We start from the raw sequence: 22,087 nt of genomic DNA, 5'->3' as shown, positions 1-22,087 counted from the left end.
GTTGCAATAATGTTATCCAAAAGTTATAATTCTAAGTGACCTGCTGTTAATTTTAGCAATTCAGTGTATTATTGTAGCAGCTACAGTGAAAAGTGGTTTCTATGTAAACATTTTCCCCCCAGGCGATCTAAACCATCTTTGGGCTGGTGAAATACATTTGAGACAATATATTTTCTGGTGTACCAAAATGAGTCATACAGCAGCTTCTAAACCTATTCACTGGCATCTTGGTGTTATAAAAAGTGAAATTGGTTGCTAGTTTCAAATGGGACTTTTGAGTGATGCAATAACACATATAAGGACAACATTTTTGGGAGCACAAAGCTATTATTTGCTGAGAAGTGTTGGATGATGCAAGTCCTTTCCTTGCCTTTCCTTGCTGGGATTGGTGGAGTTTTTTGTTTCCAGAGGGTTATTTATTTTAATGTTAAGCCTACTACAGGCAGGCTGAATGGTTTTCATGTGTCTTCTACCTATAAATGGTGGGAAACTTTTTATTTCTCCTTTTTAATCAAAGAGAAGTGGGTGTAAATGCTAGGTTTGTGCTTACATGAGGCCTTGGAGAATTAAGTTCTACTCATTTGTTTATTTAGAAATTTATTTGCTGCCCATTTTGTATCCAACAATGTCTGCTCTAAATCTATCCAAGCCAAGGTAGCTCACTTCAATTTTATCAATTTAGTGGATAAACCACAGAAGGTTGAGTTCATACAACATACTAATCTACAATCAAAGAACAAAAAACTTATCCAAGGTAATGATGTAGGATGTGCTTTGCATTCACCGTGGCCAACTCCCAGTGGACTACTAAGCAGCAGACTTGACTCTAAGACTTATTTTATTCATTCATTTTCCAAAACAATGCTTTATAGCATTTCCCTTTTTCATACTTTGTAGCTTGGGAATTTCTCCTCATTGCCTTTATTTCCACATTGTTCCTTTTAGTCTCTTGTCTTCTCATCTTCTTTGTGTTCTCCTTGCAAATTAAGGTCAGAATGACTGTCATCCCTGTGCTGAGTCAAACACACTAAAGAGAAAGAAAGGATGGGGGTATTTGGCATTTTCTTCCTGTGCTGCCTAACAGAAAGGTTGAAGGATATCACGTTTCTTGCTGAATCCAGATTTACAGAACAGGCAGATAGGCAGAATTATTTATAGAAATGGCAAACAGGGACACATAGACTTCGACCATGTGCAGTAACTGAAAGAAGCAATTTCAAGTGGTGCGATAACAACCAAGCTGTGGGGCAGGAAAATTGACCTTTAGAATCATCCCTCCAACATTTCACAATTGATAATAGACATATTGCTTTTCATTGTCAGACAGATTAAGGACATTAATCCACTCTCTGTAAATTCATTACTAACTAAATATCCCATCTTTGTCCATTGATTTAAACAATAGGAGAATATTTTAGAAAAAAGAAATGTGTCCTATGAGTTAGCAATTTGATTATTAAAAAAAAATAGTTGTCCTATAGTGAATTATCCACTGTTCCAAATAACTTTTCTACTGTGTGAGAAGTCAATGGACAGTGCACAGCAGAGAGACTTAGAGCAAAGAGGCTTGCATTAAAACCTTTTCTCTATTCTGAAACTAGCTTTGCAGATCCAGAGATAGTTTGACGAGTAGCCATCCTTCCAGTGCACAGTAAAAAAATATATATGAAAGAATTCAAAACCAGAGCAAAAAAATATTTTTTTTAAAAAGTAGAAAATATGGACATGAAGCAGAACAGCTGTGGCACGCATACGAAATTAGCAGTTTATATTTTTTGCAGAATTTAACTAACTTTGTTCTAGTTTTGATATGGAGGTACAGATCGTGAGACACTTTAAGGCACAGCTGCATATCACTTTGCTCAGCATGGTGAAGTGCCTGCTCCATCCTGACAAAGTATCAAATCAGATTGATTCACATTGTTTGCCTGATCTGTTTAACTGGGGATGGCTTCTATGCATATGATATGCATTCACAAAAGCTTCTCTTACTGAACAAAGTGAAATGGTATGATCTTTCCATTCTGATGGTTAAAATGGGACAGCCCTTCAAGGGGATATTTTTATTATATACTTTATTCATTAAACATGAAACTCAGTCAACTGAACATTTAAAAATGTATCACAAATATTATTAACTGGCACTGATAATTGATATGGGTTGCTGTCAGCATCAACCAAGTATCTTTTTAAAATATATGATGTTCCGAGTAGCGCGTTTTTTGCAGTTTCTCTGGTGTTGCAGGAATTTCAGGAAGCTGCAATTTCTTGATGTGTTTTGTAAAATTCTTGGAAATGATACCAAGTGTTCTGATGACAATGGATGTCACTGTTACATGTTTCATTCATAACTGTGTAGTTTCGATGCCCAGGTCGTGATATTTCGTGATTTTTTCTAGTTCTTTTACTTATACTCTGGCATCTCCTGGTACAGCGATATCAATAAACTGTACACTTCGGCTCTCAACAACTGTGATATATAACGTGTTATGTTCCAATGACAATTTGTCTGTATTCGAAAGTCCCACAAGGTTCTCACCATCTCATTTTCAGTAACTTTTTTCACTTCATGTTCCATGACTTTTCGGATACAGGTAGGGCACATTTTTTTTTACATAATAACCAGTGGACTTATTGTTGTTGTTATTATTATTGTTATTATTATTATTGTTGTTGTTGTTGTTGTTCCTTTAAGAATCTGTAAAGCTGAAATTATTTGGAGACATTTCCAAATACAGACAAAAAGTGAACATCATTGCTTCAGTTGCTGTTAATGCAAAATGAGAAAGTCAAGATAAAACGCAACTCATGTGTTTATCTTGAGAAAGAAAAAGATATAGTCTAACTTCAGAGAATATTTTAGGAATGGTACATGGAAAGCTTCATTCTTCTTATAAATGAAATATCAGTGGCAAAATCTCAAGTGTAAATTTTGGCAATAATATGAGATGCAAATAGGTACTTCTATTCTCTGTATTCTCCTAACCCTATCATTTCTTTCTAGGATTGAAAGAGAAAGACTGAACTAAGGTTATCCAGCTAGCTTCATGCTTAAGGTAGGACTAGAACCCCAAATCTTCCAGTTACCTTAAACACTACACCAAACTGGCCTTCCCTGCAGGCTAAATCAAAAAAGCTATAGGACGGAATGGGAAGGAGGTATATCCACAGCAGGCAACCAACTGGAGCTAAGTAGATCTCTGCCATGATTGTGAAAGGTTCATGCAACAAGTGTTGTTTTAAGAAGGAAAGGAAACATTATTTTAATATTGGAACAATTAAAGGCAACTTCATCCTGTCTCTGCAGCACTTTAAAGATGAAATACAGGTGAAATTAAAAGAACATACCACTGCCAAAAGGTTACCAAGGCATCTTATGAAAAGGATTTTCAATGGGGGTTTGAAAATCAGCCTTTAGTATGATATGTAGCCTCTGTAAATATCTAAAAGATACCACCTAGGTGCTTCAGAATTTTATGGATATTAATTCTGATATGAACAGCTACTAAACACATTGGCAGGCAAAATAAAAAGATTATTCACCCTCTTTGTATCCCAACAGTTTTCAGATTAGTGAAGATAGGTTTATAAATGTTTATTTTAAAAGAAAATGCATTTAGAAATGCATTTTGAGACACATTATTTATAAACCTGTATCACATAAAATTTTGTGCAGTTTTCTAAATCATATTAATAATAAACCATTATAATAATGTGGTTTTATAAATGAATAGATGGGAAAGAAGCCCTGACTCAAAAATAAATAGATTCAACCATCTCAAGATAAAATAGAATATGTTGCTGAACATAGATAAATCCCTAGAGAATAATTGAGTGTCAAGGTAAGGTGTTAATAATAGATGGCAAAATAAAAACTGCAGATGTCAGTATTCTTGACTAGGACAAAGCTATTAATAAACACCTGAAAGATAAACTAGAAATAAGAATGGTTGTAGACTCCTAGAAAGTTCTGTTTCATCTAAATCCATAATGAAACAGCATGGATGTTATCTCCTTTTGAAGAACGTTGAAGGAAGATAGGTCACATTTGCCAGTCTGGCATAACTAAACTAAAGTAATAAAATCTGGATTGACCCTAACTAATCAGTGTGGAGATGCCTTAGATTTTATAGCCTCTCATGGTGTGAATGCTGAATGTATGAGATTCAATTCTAATAGGCCACCACCATTTTAACATATTTGTTCCTTTCCTTTCCCTGTAACAAATTTAGCTGTGGCTTTGTCATCAATTTAGTTAATCTCCTGGCTAATTGTTAGAAATCCTAGTTATTTTCTGTGGGATTTCCTGACAGAAGGAAGCAATCATTTTGCTCAAGAAAGACATGGGATCAAATCCATTCACTAATAAAATTATAACATTAGTTTTGCATTCATTTTAAGCTATTAATTATGCATCTGGTGTCTTCTTTGAAAAAGAGGTAGCATGTGCTGGCATTTGAGAAAAAAACTGTATAACTAGGCAATATGACCTCAGTTAATTTGGAAGATGGAAACCACAAATAAAGTTATGGTAGCAAGAAAAGAAAAACATGACATTGATTAAATCAGTGTAGATCAGATATACTGCTGGAAATTTTGGAAATTCCAACAAAATTGAAGGACAGCAGTGTTGTGAAAACCAATAATAGAGTGGAGAAATATAATTCACAGTTTTACTTTAAGCAGGAATAATGAAAATAAAGCTATCAATATTCATCCATGGGAAAACAAGGAAAATGTCTGAAATCCATAGCATTTTTTTTTCATTTGCATTAATATGTGACAAATAGACATAGAGATAGTGAGATTGATAGATTGATGAAGATATATTTTTTTATATAAAAATAAATATATATACAATTTATATGACTACCCATCTCACAAAAAGCGACTTTGGGCAACTTACAGAAGATATAAAGTAATAAATGTACCAAAAACATTATTATTAAAAAAAAGGAACTTTCAGAAAATAGGTAGGAAAGAGGTTTCAACCACATATATTCATCTTGAAGCAGTAAAATAGCAACATGACTCATTAGAATAAAATGAAAAATATATTGTAATATAAAATAATATGGATATTATGCATATTACAATTTTAAAAATCATCCACAACTTTCACAAGGACAATATTTCAGACCAAAGTTTCATGAAAATTCTTCAATTTTAGAAATTGCATCTTAATTAATTTTCAGCTATTTGGAAACTTTGGATTAACAAATTTTATAGAATATACATTTGTTTTTGTTTTTTACTTTTTGAATGCAGCAAATTGTATTGAATTGTATGAATTAATTATAAGAATCCTTCCTTGGGGAAAAAGTTTTTGTTTTGAACTCTTTTTTAAAAAATAATAATGCTAAAATGGATTTTTGAATGTTTGAACTAGAAGGAACCAGAAGGAAGCAAGTATTACAATTAGAGTGCAACATTTAAATTTATTTTACTACTATTGAATGGACCAAAATATCTTAACATTGGAAATATTGAAGGATATTTTTGAACAGTCAATCCAGAAGTGAATTTTAAGTGTGTCTGCCACTATAGGTATACTGTGTTTAATGAAAACAATTTGCTAAACAAGCCTGAGACTGATCTGAAAGTGGTTTTAAAAATGAAGGCTACAAGAATAATATATTCTACACTAAACATGCTACACTGGTCACTGAAATTGACTCATGCCTTAATAATTAAATTTGTTTTTTATACAAAAAACAACAACAACAACAACAACAAGAGAGTGACCTGAATAATTTTCCTATATCAGATTTACAAAAGGGTCTTGTTAACATTTTGAAGAATATTGCTAGATGAAAAGTAAGAAAGAAAAAATTTAAAAAATTCCAGGTCATTATTTGAAGGAATGAGAGATCAAGATTATTAAAAGTAAAAGGAAAGAATATAAAGTTGGTTTATTTGATCAAGGTGAAAATAGATAAGTTGTTATTATCTCTAGTAACTTTTAATTGACTTCTGCTGATCAGGATTGAAATGGCTACTTTCTGCACTCTCAAATCTTAATTTTTATTCTTTTTATTGTTAGATTGCATTAGTTTGTTTATTTTCAATTGTGATTTTTAATAAAATTAGTATTAAAATTTATGTTCCCTTACTTAGCCATGCTCTTTCCCCATTAAATAGAATAGAAGTACATGTAAACCTTTTTAGAGTTTGTGGGTGGACACAAATCTGAAGCATACATTAAAATGTTAATTAAAACTGATTATTTAATATATTTATATCCATTAGGTCTGTATAACTAATCCCAAATCCAATTTAGCATGGATAGTAGAGTTTTAGCTAGATATGTTTAATATTTTCCTTGTATATTTTGGGGGTAAACATAATTTTGGTTGGGAAAAGATAATAAAATCACTTACAAATTATTAACACAGAGGGCTACAGAGACATTTTGTACCAGAAGTTGTGAACCAATAAAAACTGTCCCTTATTCCAACTTAAAAATAAAAACATTCAAAACAGCTTGAAAAGAAAGCTCAAAGGGTCCACCATCTTCAGACAATTTGCTTCTTGGTATATTGCTTGATGAAAGTTAATGTATTGCTTTAGTCATTTGATTGTGAAAAAGCGTGCTATTGCTACTGCCTACCATATATTAAACATTATATAAATATTTTGTCTGCAGTATTCACAATAGTATTTCAGCAAGCACAATGTCTCAAATATAGTCATGCAATGAAAAAAAAAATCTCAGTCAGAGAAGAGCATGCAGAGAAAGACAAGTAGCAGAAATAAAAAAAGGGTTTTTAAATAAGTTTCTTTTATCTGGGAGAAGTAGAGAATAAAAGAGGGAACTGAAACATTAGGAAAAGCTGCTAAAAGAGATGTGACATAGAAATTAGCAGGGCATATTACAAGTAAGACAAAAATACTGAAAGACAATCTTGGAGTCTTGGTCGACAATCACTTACATATGAGCCAGCAGTGTGTTGCGGCCACCAAAAATGTCACCAAACTCCTGAAAATCTGTCCCAAATCAATTTAAAAGCTACAAAATTATTTACCTCAATTTATCACTATGGTGATATATTTAAATGGTAAAGTCTAGTATCAAAAATAGCTTATAAAATATAGATTATCCCTAAAAGATATCTTATGGAAGCAAGAGAAGATCCAGTTGGCCTATTAAATACATGGCAAGAAACAATCTAAAATTAAACTATAATATTAGCCAGTAGTACATAACATTCCTCAGTTGCAAGTATAAGGGAGTTAATTTAATGGAAAAAGGAGATGATAATTATATCACACACATTAATTAATATTGTTTAGCTTTATTTATAGTATTTATGTGATTTCTCCATGAATATTCCAGAAAATTCCTTCACTTACAAACGTTAGAAGGAGGGAAATCTATGAATGCTGAATCTTTAAATATCAGAAATTAATCTGGAAATTTATGCCCCAATAAAATGATTTTTTTCAAATGTACTGAAACTGTAATAATAATAATAATAATAATAATAATAATAATAATAATAATAATAATAATAATAATAATAATAATAATAATAATAATAATAATAATAATAATAATAATAATAATAATTTTTAAAATTATTTATAATTATTTATTGTAGATCTTGTGGGATTTTCGCATACAAACGGATAAAATACTGGTGCATAATACACCAGACATCACACTGGTTGAGAAAAATAAGGTTACAATCATAGACATCACAATACCAGGTGATAGCAGGGTCGCCGAGAAGGAATATGAAAAAATCACGAAATACCAGGACTTAAAAATCAAAATCCAACGATTATGGCACAAACCAGCAGTGGTAATTCCAGTGGTAATCGGCACACTGGGTGCTATTCCCAAAGCACTGGAATTACATTTAAAACAGTTAAAAATTGACAAAATCACCATCAGTCAAATGCAAAAGGCCGCACTGCTTGGGTCCGCACACGTATTATGAAAATACATTACGACGTCCTAGGCCCCTGGGTGGGGCCCGACTAGTAATTAATGCCAAATCCGGCGAAACAACTGGCCGCTGTGATACAATTCTGTTGATGCAATAATAATAACAACAACAACAACAATAATAACAACTGAAAAGAAAATAGTATGGGTTCATTGACATTGCAATACCTGGTGATGCACAAATTGAAGATAAACAGCAAGAAAAAATCACAAAGTACCGGGACTTGCAAATTGAAGTTGAGCGACTTTGGAAAAAGAAATTGAGTGTTGTCCAATTATAATTGGAGCCCTTGGAGGTGTTGAGCTACCAACCAGCCCCACAAGCTGTGAATCTCACCAAAGATTATGCAACAATAATCCTAATCCTAATCCTAATCATCCTAATCATAATAATCATAATAAACATCTTGCTGTAATTCAGCATCAGAGATCTGTTCCTACCAGTTTGACTCAGTTCGGCCGAACCAATAGTAACTTGATGGCCTGGGTCGCTGGAACTGGCAGGAACCTAGGCCTGCCACGCCCCCAACCAGTTCTCCTACGGTGGCACCGTCTTGTTTTTTGGTTCTGCATATGCGCAGAACAATTTTCATTTTTTTTTCATTTTTAAAGATTTTGCGCATGCACAGACCTTTTTATTTGCAAATGCACACATGAGGGGAGAAAATTTTTTGCGTGCACTGAAGAGGCATTAATGCTGGCAGCAACCCATCCCTGTGCAGCATGTATGCAATTAGGCAGATGTGATTATATTATTGGATGCATTTGTTCTTTTAGAAATAATAAACTCTACTCAAATTCTGTGCATAAACAGGCCAAAGTATATGCTGGGGGGGAAAACCCAAATGTGTAAAAAAAATATTTTCACAACTATCCATATAAATTTTTTCAGCTAAATAATATATTTACAATGAATAAGGTGACCAACCGTCCTCCTTTAGGGAGGACAGTCCTTCTTTTGTAAGTTCTGTCCTCCCTCGAAAAGTGTCCTCCTATATGTCCTCCTTTTCGATATTTGAAGACTAATCTGTTGCGCGTTATGTGATGTATTTGTATTTGACATGACAATTCGTCAAGACTCAAGAATTTTTATCTAAAGAAATGCTAGACATTAAAATAGACGACAATTGTCTCTTTGAAGAAATTAGAAGACTGAATGTATATTTAAATTCTGAAAAATTAATACAATGGGAAAATCAACATGTTGAAATTGATAAAAGATGGGTGGATATTTTCAGCCATTTCAAAAATGAACATATTCCATGTGAACATTTATTTATACTTGTTCAATTTACGTTGTGCTGCCCTGGAACTAATGCAGCAGTTGAAAGAGTTTTTTTCAATTGCCAATGATTTTTTGACAAGTGAGAAATCGAGATTGAATGTTGATACTCTAGCTGCAGCACTTGCCGTAAAATTCAATATGAAGGATATTTCTTGTTCAGATATTTCCAATATATTGTTAGAAGATGATACATTGACAAAAAATATTAATTCAATGGAAAAGTACTCATTTAAATAATAATTAACAGGCATGTAAGCATAATTACAATATAAAATGTTGCAAATATTTTTATTATGCATATATCATATTTTAGTGTATTATTGTTGCAATGAATAAAATATTTCTTTTATTTAAGATATATTTTTTCCAATTTGTTTGTCCTCCTTTTCATTGTAAAAAAGTTGGTCACTTTAACAATGAACAACCTGATAATTTTCAAGTTGTGGGTGACAATCCACAAATATGGGAAGGGGGAAAGAGGCAATTTTGAAGTTTAACATACTTTTTGGCAAATACAGCATGATTCAATATCTGATATTATGGTAATGGGCTTGGGGTCTATGGGGAGTCTTTTTTCCTCCCTCTTACTTTCTGTTTAGGTATGTTTCTGAGTGATAACACCACAAATTTTCAAGGTGGATTTGGAGGTTTCCGCCTTGGTGAAAAGTCAGCATGGCTTAATGGAAAATACAAAAATATGTTCTGCTAATACTAGTTAACGTTCTCAGAGGGGATCTATAAATCCCTATTTGGGATCCAGAGAATACAGAGCTTGTAATTCTTAGAGAAACTCCAGGCACTGATTTCAAGAATTAACTATAAGACTCAATTTTGCCTAAAGGTTGCTTCTCAGTTAAAAAGAAAAATATACCTCGGAATTCTTACTGGATGAGGGAAAACAGCTCTTGAGAAAGGAAATGAAAATTATTTATGAACTCTCGTGTAATGTTTCCAGAATTGATGAGTTTCTTATGACTATTCACATTATTAACATGTTGGCTGTCAGTAATGAGTATGTTTCATCAAAAACTAATTGTATGTCAGTAAAAATAAATAAATAACCTCAATTGTGTAAGAAACAATGCTGACAATTATCTACATACCCATTGTGCTAGTTCTTTCCTGAGTAAGCAATATCATGCAGAATTCATTAACAAAAATAAAAGGAATAAATCAAAGCTGTGAGATAAACAGAACATTGTTATATAACCATGCCTTTCACTACACCTCTTCACAAGTTTCTATTCTTTCTTCCATCATATTCATAGATTGCTTTTTGTCCTTTCAACTTCTAACCTCTCCAGTTTTGAGTATCTCAACTCCATCCAACCATCTCCACAAATATCCATTTTTCATTCATACAATGCTTTGACATTTTACCCACACTTATTCATGTCACTAAACCATTTTAATGTATTATTTTCATATTAATCAATTACTTTAATGATTACTACTGTCATTCAACTGACATTCACTTAACACACATTCTTGAGTCTATGCCTTTTTATTTTTTTTCCACACCTGCACTTACAGTAGTGGTGGGTTGCAGGCAGTACGCCCCAGTACGGGCGTACCAGAGCCTGCCGGGAGCACCAGATACTGTTCCAGTACGGTGCTCTGGTGGGCCCACCCGCCCGCCCGAGCTCCTTACCGGTCTTTTAAGTCTTCAGCGCTTCTGTGCACGGCGCATACGGCACTTGCGCGATGCTCTGTTGAGCAGCTGGAGCGTTGCAGAGGCTCGCAAAGGTGCTAAGTCGCATATGCGTGCTGCACTGACTTACAGACACCATTCCCAGTACATTCAACTTACTTTTATTTTACCTAACATGCCAACCTGTACAGGTAGTCCTTGACTCACAACAGTTCATTTAGTGACCATTCAAAGTTACAACAGCACTGAAAAAGTGACATGAACGTTTTTCACACTTAGAACCTTTGCAGCATCCCCATAGTCATGTGATCAAATTTTGGATGCTTGGCAACTGGCTCATATTTACGAAGGTTACAGTGTTTTGGGGTCATGTGATCCCTTTTACTGACAAATAAAGTTAATGGAAATTCAGATTCACTTAATAACTAACTTAACAACTGCAGTGATTCACTTAACAGCTGTGGCAAGAAACATCATGAATGAGATAAAATACATACATATCATGCAAACACATATGCACACACACACACACATATACACATACATATACATGTATACATATTGTATATACAGAAAGAAAGAAGTTTAATATTACTCTCTCTCTTTCTTTCTGTGTGTGTGTGTGTGTGTGTGTGTGTGTGTGAGAGAGAGAGAGAGAGAGAGAGAGAGAGAGAAAATCCTGTTACATTCAAAGCCACATACTTCAAAATTACTCCATCATTAAATTGAACTCATGGATTTCAACCCACTTTTAGATAGTGGTGGCTTTTGTGTAATAGAGATCAGGGTACAAGCTTTGGGTTATACCTTGCCACCTGCAACATTCTGTGTTAAAAATAAGGAGGTTATAGCTTCAAACATTTTGGCCAGTATGACACAAGCACAATCAAATTTATCTCAAATGTGATCAGAGTATGCAAACTAGGATTTTAAGTCAATGTACTGTTGTACACCTCCGAACTACCAAATTTGTTTTATGCACAAAAGGCCAAAATAATGTAATAATTTGACCATTGGTAAGCATATAGACTGAATCTTTCCACCAGCATGTTTAAAACCCAAATACTCGATTGTCATTAATTAAAACAAGTCAGAGGATTTTATATAGAAAATAGCAAAAAAATGATTGTTAATGGTGTAAGTCTGCTTGAATTTTTATTATTTTTTATATACCTGAGCTATTAAGAAATTGATTTCTGTTGTTCAGAGCGAGGGCTGAAGAAGTTGTCTGTTCTTCCAGCTTATCAAACAGACAAGCAAGAGCGGTGACAACATCAAAGCTCTTCAGATGATTGATGTTCCTGTTTCAATAAATGCTAGCAGCATTTCATTCTCTTTGTCCCACTGCTTTCCTCCCGTTGCAACATTTTCCTCATCAAACAGCATGCTCCAGATCTTGCATGATGAAAAAGATTGGAATGAATTAGAGCAAATGTTTCTTTATCTTAACTATCTCCCATAATTATCTATTCTGTGTGTCTGTGTGTGTATGTGTGTGTGTGTGTGTGTGTGTGTGTGTGTGTGTGCGGTACATATATGAAAGTTACAAGATTAACAGAGTTGGAAGGAACCTTATCGGTCATCTTGTCCAACCCCCTGGTCAAGCAGGAGACACTACACCATTTCTGACAAATGGCAGTCCAATCTCTTCTTGAAAGTCTCAAGTGATGAAGCTCCCACAACTTCTGAGGGCAAGTTGTTCCATTGGTTGATTGTTCTCACTGTTAGAAAGTTCCTCCTTATTTCCAGGTTGAATCTCTCCTTGGTCAGTTTCCATCCATTATTCCTTGTCTGGCCTTCAGGTTCTTTGGAAAGTAGCTTGACCTCCTGCTCTCTGTGGCAGCCCCTTAAATATTGGAACACTGGTCCTTCTCTTCACTAGGCTAGCCATACCCAGTTTCCGCCATATGTTTTAGTCTCCAGTCCTCTAATCATCCTGGTTGCTTTCTGCACTTTTTCTAGAGTCTCAACATCTTTTTGTATAGTGTGGTGACCAAAACTGGATGCAGTACTCTAGATGTTAAAACCAGTTAAATTAGTTCTGAAATCTCAGAATTGTTTTGGGAATGTTTTCTGACCATTCAAATATTTTTTACAAAACAAAAAGCTTTTGATTTAACTTTTTCTCGAAAAAACAGAAGGCATTCCTAAATTTCCAAGGACGAGATATGGGATCTTGCATATATCATAGTTATTAAATGATAAAAGTCTATATGTGTATGTCCTATTTTTCATAGAACAATAATATTTCCAGCATCAACCCTGTTTTAAGCTTAACTTTTTTTTTGCCAATCTGGACTCTGCGACCAACAATTCTTTATCAGGAAGTATGGGTAGCAAAGTTAAAAGGATGGGTAACATACAAATACAAGCAAATAATGGGAAGGTCATTAAATACTCAAAACTGCTACAGAAATAGACAACCAGTTCTTGTTTTCAAGTGACATCTTTATTGAATGTATTATTTGTCTATAATTTGTTTTATCCTGTAGGCTTTATCATCAAAGCTCTTTAACCTGCATCAGCCAACATATAATTTGGCTTATTAGGTTAATGCTTCTGAACAAAATAGTCTATGGATGATGTGGTAAGTCAGAGAAGTAGAAACATAAGCTTGATGCCTCCCACAGGAATCAGTAATTAACATTGTCTGTTTTGACCATACATAAATTAAATACTTGAAGTGTCCAGTGATCCATTACTTTGACTTCCATACCAGCCAAACATCTCAAAAATACCCAGTCTGCAATTGATCAGGAGATGACCAAGGAATGAGTGACTGTGTAGAGGACTTCACAATCCAGGAAAGGGAAAAAAACTGGCTTATAACATAAAGTAGTTTAAAGGCTCTCTTAGCTACAACTGCTCTTTGGGTATCATGAGGCTAGCAAAAACCCAAGATTGCACACCAAGTCTGTCTTGAGCAATGTAACCCCATCCAGAATACAGTTGATAATTCCTTTTGAATCCACAGTCACTTCATCCTTCCAGGGTTCAGCTGAAGCCTCTTTTTCCTCACCCAAAGCCCTACAGCCCCAGACAACACAAGAGGGTCGTTAAGGCATTACATAGATCACTAGGGATTGAGATGATAAAGTTGGGTAGTGGTATCTTGCCACTAATTGTGTTCTTGTGAATATTATTTTTAATATTGTTGTTGTATATTCATATATATATATATATATATATATATATATATATATATATATATATATATATATATATATATATATATGTGTGTGTGTGTGTGTGTGTGTGTGTGTGTGTGTCTACACACACACACACACACACACAGACATGTTTTTGTAGATTTTCACGGGTGTAGGTATGCTGGTCTTGTTGTATTCGGGTCTTTTCCCGTGTAAGATTGAAATTGTCTTGGCAATGTTTCGGCGAGGTCTCACTCGTCATCTTCAGGCTGGTATTTTCGGCCAATGAAGTGGATTGATTGGCTTGATCCACTTACTGAAACAAAGCCAGCACTCCACACACACACACCGAGATTTATATAAAGACGGCAGCTCTGATCACGCTTTACTCACACAAACACGAAGCCGAAAACACCAGCCTGAAGATGGCGAGTTATTATATATACATATAATTGCTGTGAGTCAACTAGAGTAATGTATTTGAGATTTACAGCTATTTAAATTGAAATAATACATAAATAAATTATTTGTCACTAACTATGTATTAATGGACCATTCACATAAATTGCATGACCAATAAATTTGAAGTAGATGAAATAACACCTTTTATCATATGAATTTCATCACTGACTGATAGATTAAATATTTCATGTGTGGCTCCTGTAAATAAAGGTATAGTTATTCAACTATACTTCTATAAAAAGTCATGTTGCCAGCTTAGTAAGAATAGAAACTGGATTCAATACGTTTTCCTTATAATGTGAGCCAAACCTATAGAACCATTTTATCCTTCATCTCTAATGGAGCGCTAACTGCTAATTTTCTTAGTCTAATATTCAACCTCACTTCTGCTGTGCATCCTATCTACTGCTTATACAACCCCTTTCTGCCAAATATAACTGATTCCTGAACAAAGAAAGGCTGAGTCCTATCTCAGTATGACATATTTCACTTGCCAAATATCATACATATATTAATCTAAATGGAAGTGATTGTTTTATAGAGTCCTGGCATCTTCTTGTCTGTTTTATTCACATATTCACATCATGTAAATTGCATGGAGGCTTAAGTGACAGTAATAGGTTTGAGTCCATCACCGCAGGAAAAAACTTTTTTTTGTGGGTATAATGCAGCAACTGTACAAATAACAGGGAAGAAAAAGATACAGAGATTGTAGCAGCTTACTTGAGGAATAATGGAACTGATGCATTTATACTCTTAATATATTTGACAAGATTTGTTTGCATTCCAAAATGAAAAGGGAGAAAAATGCATTATTCCAGTCAAGCTTACTTTAAAAACCCACACGTGTATGTCAGAACAACCTTATTGGACTTCCATAAAATTTTAGGTGGGTGAGAGAAGAAAAATGAGAAACTAAATGGATTAAAATTGGATAACATAAAGGAAATCTTGACAGAATGTCTTGCAAAGAATAAAAACATGTAGGAGGGACATAGTTTTACTGCAGACGAGATGAAAGAGTAGAAAATATAGAAGAAAGACAAAAAAGTAGAAAAACAAAGGTAAAGAAAATAGGACAGAGACTTGGAGGGGACAAAATGATGACTGTGTCTAAATTTACTCACAACTGACAAACTTCAAATGGAGTTAAGTTATGATTCCTTGGTTTTTGACGTCTACTGAAATATTTGATTGAATTGTAGTTTTCCGGCTGGACTTGCCACAATAGCAAACTTTGGCTCATGTGACTCACTACCACTACATCACTGAGGTAGTTTTTGAAAACATGAAGCACTTTCCTGACATTTCTTAACTGAAAACAATCTGTTCAAATGTCAGCTTGTTTTTGCTGATATTGCAAAGGAAGGACAATGCTATAGACATTGCTCTTGGGTCTTGATTCCAACAAAACGGTGGTGGGAGAAAAGCAAATATTCTTGAAATAAGCTCACAGGTTCCAATATGATCACTTTAGGCCCGTGATGGCGAACCTATGACCTGTGTGCCAGAGGTGGCATGAAGAGCCCTCTCTGTGGGCACACACGCCATTGCCAGCTGCTCTTTTGGTTTCCCACGCATGTGCACCGAGCCAGCTTGTCACAGGTTTCTTGTGCTCTGGCCCATGTGAAGACCAGCTGGCCAGTGCGCATGCATGCATCAGAAACCGGCCAGCTGGTCTTCGAGTTTCCGGTGTGCACATGGCTCACACATACGTGCACATGTTCAGGTTGGGCACTGGGTGCTGAAAAGATTTGCCATCACTGCTTTAGGCTATTCACAAGGGTGGTTTTTTTTTTTGAAGGCCTTTCCTTATGGTCTTATCAGATTTTTGTATTAGCTAAATTTAAATACTTTTCGGCAGTGGTGGATTGCTGCTGGTCCTACCGATACGGCCATACCGGTTGTGCCCTGGAGCAGCTGAGAGTGTACCAGTACAGTGGCTCATTTGGCCCTCCTGCTCTGCCCGCACTCTATAGCTGTATTTATGCCAAAAGGCACACTGCACACAGCATGCAGTGCCTGTGTGCGCCTCAACAATCAGCTGGGTGTCACAGGGGCGGTGGATTGCGCATGTGTGCGCAGCACATGTCAGGCTCATGCACGAACAGACCATGATCAGCGACGGTAAGAGCAACCCACCACTGCTTTTCAGCATACGAAATTACAGATTTGGAAAAAAGTAAGATTGAGTGTTCTGATGGGTGTAGGAATCCAAGTTACTGTCTACCTTGCCTTTGCAACATTCATGTATTTTGCCATAGTAATGCAGATAATGCAGATAACAAAAGTATCCTAAAACAGTAGGCTTTGTAGTGATCCTTTGGGCTTATATTCACTCTACCCATCCCAGTTCCTCTGTCATGTACACTGATGCTTACCCAATATGTTATTCAACATTATGCTACACATAGGAAAAGTCAGAAGTGGTAAATTTCGGATTTTTGTATAATGATGTGGGTATGGTATGATTCACGGCTAAGATAAATTTAATGGTAAGAATAATTTTTTCCCTTTTTCTTGTAGTTACTGCACTGTGATAGCAAATTATGGATTCAAAGTCAAAAAGACAAGGAACACGTCTCTCCTCATTAAAATGGTATCAGCTTCTTGAAGTTGAAGAATAGCTGAAAGCTGAACCTGACTTTATTTCTGACAAAGCAATGCAGAAAGCAGCAGGGAGTAAAGACAGACATGATTCTTTAGGTTAAAATGTGGCAGGGATAAAACTCTTAATTCTGGATTAACATGAAAAAGAATAGTCCAGATTGAAAATGCTGCTATAGATATTCTATTGCTACAGATGTTAGTGCTGAAATTAAATAAGGATTTAAAATGTGTTTTAGTTGTCTTCTCTGTATGTCTGTATTTTAGCTGCAAATAGGAAAAGAACTGGAAAGTTAAACTATTTATTTTTTCCATTCAGCACAGAAATCCTATCTATAGTACAGGAACATGTTCTGCATTTAATCCAGCAAGCAGAATCTTTGAAATAGAATGCTTTATCTTCTAGATCTGCTTCCCCAAAAGATAAAATATTTTGTTTGCTTGGTTTTTTTACATTTTATTTTATCCATCGCTCAGATATGATGTTTTCTTTTTAGATGGAGATATTATAGAGAACTTTATTGTTTTGCAATAATTCTGAAACAAAGCAATAACAGTCTTTTTATATGTAATGTAAATATTAATTGATTATCTGTCTTCAGTTAACTGTTCATTCTTAATAATCATATAGGGAGAGAGTCTTCAGGATAATCAAGATGATTTGGGAAGTTGATTTATTCCTTGGAAAGTAAATTGTAGGAGATGAGCAGTCTAGTCTCAAGGGTGGGGTTAAATGTGTCATCAGTTTGAAATCCCTACATTCCCACAAGAGACCTAAGTCAGCTCTCATGAATCCTGTTGACCTTGATCTTTCACCAATTTGGCTTGATCATTAGTATATCAGATTATTGTTTATAGGAAGCATAAAATAAACATTTTGTGCTTTTAACTCCGCTCATGTTCCTGGTTTCTTACACATGACACATCACATAAGGCTAACCTCAAATTCTCACATGTATTGTGACATTCATTTTTTATAGAATCATTAACTCACAGCCTGTTCCCATCCACACATTCATTCACTATTGTTAATCTATTCTTAATATCAGAAACTATTTCTATTTGAAACAGCCCAGTGAAATAATACATTCATTTTCTTACCTTAGCTTAAATAGCACAATTGGTATCAAGGCTATGTAGGCATCTGATTAAGTACATAACAAAGAACCAATGCCTCTTTTCCCATCATAAAAAATTAAAGTGGGAGAGAAGCATATTTTGGTACTCAAATTCAAAGCAATTAGATTCAAACATGGGAGGGAAAAGTGTTGTACCAACATTAAAAAAGCCATTACTAAAAATTATTTTAAAGACCTTGGGGAAAAGTATTGGCAGCATTATTTACAGACACAAGGAAACAGATTTTTACAGAGGAAGAAAGAAAAAACACAAGATTTTCATACAAAAGGTCACAGCCACAGCCTCCACCTCAGTTAAATTAAATTGGTAGCAACTGCTGTGGGACAGCCGCTTCTAGTAGTCTAGAAAGATCAAACATTTGTTTGAACAGTGCATTTGTTCACAGGAAAGAGAAAATTGCATAATACAATTTATATTAGAGTTGAATTGCACAAATGCATAGTGCTGGGTAGGATTAAAGATGGAAACTACATACAATCTTTACAATACTGTCTGTTCTATAGACTGCATTTGAGCAAGGGGATTAAGATAATAAAAACAGTAAGAGAAAGAGCAGTCTAAATTTAATAGGGTCATTAGTGTATGTAACATAGATGTTTGTGCATGTAAGATTATCAACCTTGCTGTCAAGCAAAACCAAGCATTTAATAGTGAGTGCCATACCATGTACACTAATCAAGCAGGTGGCAAGAAAGTAGGGGCAGTCAGGCACAACACAGGTTATGTAGACAGTAAACACAGGCTCAATCAAAATGGACTCAAATGTCTATGCACCAATGCAGAGTATGATGAATAAACAGGATGAATTAGAAATTAAAGTAAACGAGGGCAGATATATTGTTGCCATTATGGAAACTTGGGGGATAAAACCCACAAATGGAACATAACATCTAGAAGGGATTTAAATTATTTAAAAGAAATAGACCAAATAAAATAGGAGTACTGTATGTAAGAAATAACCAAATCTCTACAGAAATACAGCACAACAATGATGAAAATTATCTTGAATGCATTTCGGTCAATATTAAGGGGGGGATTGCCAACCAAACAGAGAGAATAGATGAATGTTTTGCTAGTCAGCTAACTAAGGTATATAGGAGCACATCACAGTAGTAATGGGAGATTATACCTACCCTGAAATCAACTGGGAGACAAACTCTGCCCCAAATGGAACATCCATAGGTTACTAACAAACCTAGCAGACAACTTTGTTTCCCAAAAAGTAGAGAAGGGAAGAAGGGGATCAGACATATTGGACTTAATTCTTACTAACAGAGATGAAATGATAGAAGGTGTTGAAGCTACAGGAACCTTAAGGGCAAGTGATCATGCAATATTCAAATCCAACATTATGTAAGCACAAGTAGTAGAACAAAGTCATTGTTGAATTTTAACAGAGCTAATTTCAATAAATTTAGAGAGAACTTAGTAAGGATTCCATGGATGAAAATACTCAAGGGGAAAACAACTCAAGAAGCTTGGGAAATTGAAAAGTGAGATTACGAAAGCCCAGTCTAGCAGAATACCTATGAAGAAGAAAAATAACAACTCTCAAAAGAAACCAGCATGGCTGCATAAAAAACTCTCTGACAAATTGAAAGACAAAAAGGACAAGTATAAAAAGTGGAAAGAGGGGCAAAGAACTAAGGCAGAATGTCAGCAAATAGCCCAAGCCTGTAAAGATGAAGTGAGGAAAGCTAAGGCTCACAATGAACAAAGGCTTGGGACAAAAGTAAAACATACCCCAAAAAAGCTTCTTTTGACATATTAAAAACAAGAAAAAAAATCAAGAAAACAATTGGTCCATTGCTGGGAGAAAGTGGTAAGAAGGTGACAAACCACAGGGATAAAGCAGAACTACTTAACTCATTTATTGCATCTACACAAAGAGAAAAAACAATCCAATCTATCAAAAACAGCACTACAAAAAACAAATTAGGAACACGTTAAAATAGGGAAGAAAATGGTAAGTGAACACCTGGCTTCAAATCAATAGGACCAGATGGATTATAACCCAAGATTCTGAAGGAACTGGCATACGAGATCTCAGAACCACTGAACTATATCTTTCAAAGATCCTGGACTGCTGGGAAACTGTCAGAGGATTGGAAAAGAGATGATGTAGTTCCCATCTTCAAAAAAGGAAAAAAATAGATATAGGAAACCACAGACCTATCAACCTGACTTCAATACCAGGGAAACTTCTGGAAAAGATTATCAAGCAATGAATTAGCGAACACTTAGAAGCAAACAAAGTAATAACCAAAAGCCAACATGGGTTTGTCAAAAACATATCATGACAGAGAAATCTTATTGCATTCTTTGACAAAGTGGAAAAATTAGTGGACCAAAGGATACTGTCAATATAATTTATTTGGACTTCAGTAAGGCATTTGATAAAGTAGACCATAACCTACTACTAGATAAAGTAGAAAAATATGGGTTAGACAGCATCACCACCAGATGGATTCATAACTTACTGGCCAACTGCACTCAATGTGTAGTCCTCAACAGAACTGCATCTACATGGAGGGAAGTATGCAGTGGAGTACCTCAAGGCTCTATTTTAGGCCCAGTACTCTTCAACATCTTCATCAATGACTTGGATGAGGGAATAAATGGGGAACTCATCAAATTTGCCTATGGCACCTGGTTTATAGAGTGAATTCAGCTTATGCTAGAACACACAACGTACCCAGGGAGGTACACATTAAATTTCTCAGAAAAAGTACAAGAGATGAAATTCTGAGTACACAAAGGGGGCAAGCCTTGACATATCAAGATAAGGAAATAACCATTCTGAAGCAGATCCCCAAGAAAGTGAGGGAAAAAAGAAAAAGCTATTCACAATTAGCGAATAAATTATACGAGAAGGGGGTGTGGTTCAGATGGTTGATGCCTGAAGGTATGCTAATATTCTGGGAGGAGACAAGAGTTAGAATTAATACACCCATAGAGGCGCAGGCCTTTATGGAAAAAAACAAAGCACACCTAGAAAAACCAGATGATCCTACAATAGACACGCAGGACACAGGAGGGGCCGGAGCTCGCTCGGCGGGGGGAGATGGGGCAATACCAAGAAAGCTCAGATCACAAAAATGAACAAGAAAATCTTTTTGACATAAACTGATCGAAATTACCAATTGAATTAATATGATGACTATATACCACTATGTACTAATGCTTTTGTTTAGATGTATATCATGAATATGGAGGGAGGGGGCACCTACCGCACTTCGCAACTGCCAAAATTTGTATACTTTTTCCACTACCTTTTTCCCTGTAAATTTCTAAAAAAACCAATAAAACTTTGTTTAAAAAAAAATTGCCTATGGCAACAAGCTGGTAGGAACAGCTAACACTCCAGAAGATAGACTTAAGATACAGTAGGATCTTGACAGTCTTGAACATTGGGCGCTATTTACCAAAATGAAATTCAATGGTGAAAAATGTAAGGTTCTACAATTAGGCAAGAAAAACAAAATGCACCGATACAGTATATGTGGTACCTTGCTCAACAGTAGTAACTGTGAGAGGGATCTTGGAGTCCTAGTGGACAACCATTTGAATATGAACCAGCAGTATGCAGCAGCTGCCAAAAAAGCCAACACAATTCTAGGCTGCATAAACAGAGGGATAGAATCAATATCAGATGAAATGTTAATACCACTTTATAATGCCTTGATAAGGCCCCACTTGGAATACTGCATCCAGTTTTGGTTGCCACAATATTTTTAAAAAATGTTGAGATTCTATAAAAAGTGCATAGAAGAGCAAAAAAGATGATTAGGGGACTGAAGGTTAAAACATATGAAGAATGGTTGCAGGAACTGGGTATGTCT

This window comes from Natrix helvetica, assembly GCF_964273705.1.
Source record: "Natrix helvetica genome assembly, chromosome: 4".
NCBI lineage: Eukaryota > Metazoa > Chordata > Lepidosauria > Squamata > Natricidae > Natrix > Natrix helvetica.
This window is presented reverse-complemented; position numbering follows the sequence as displayed.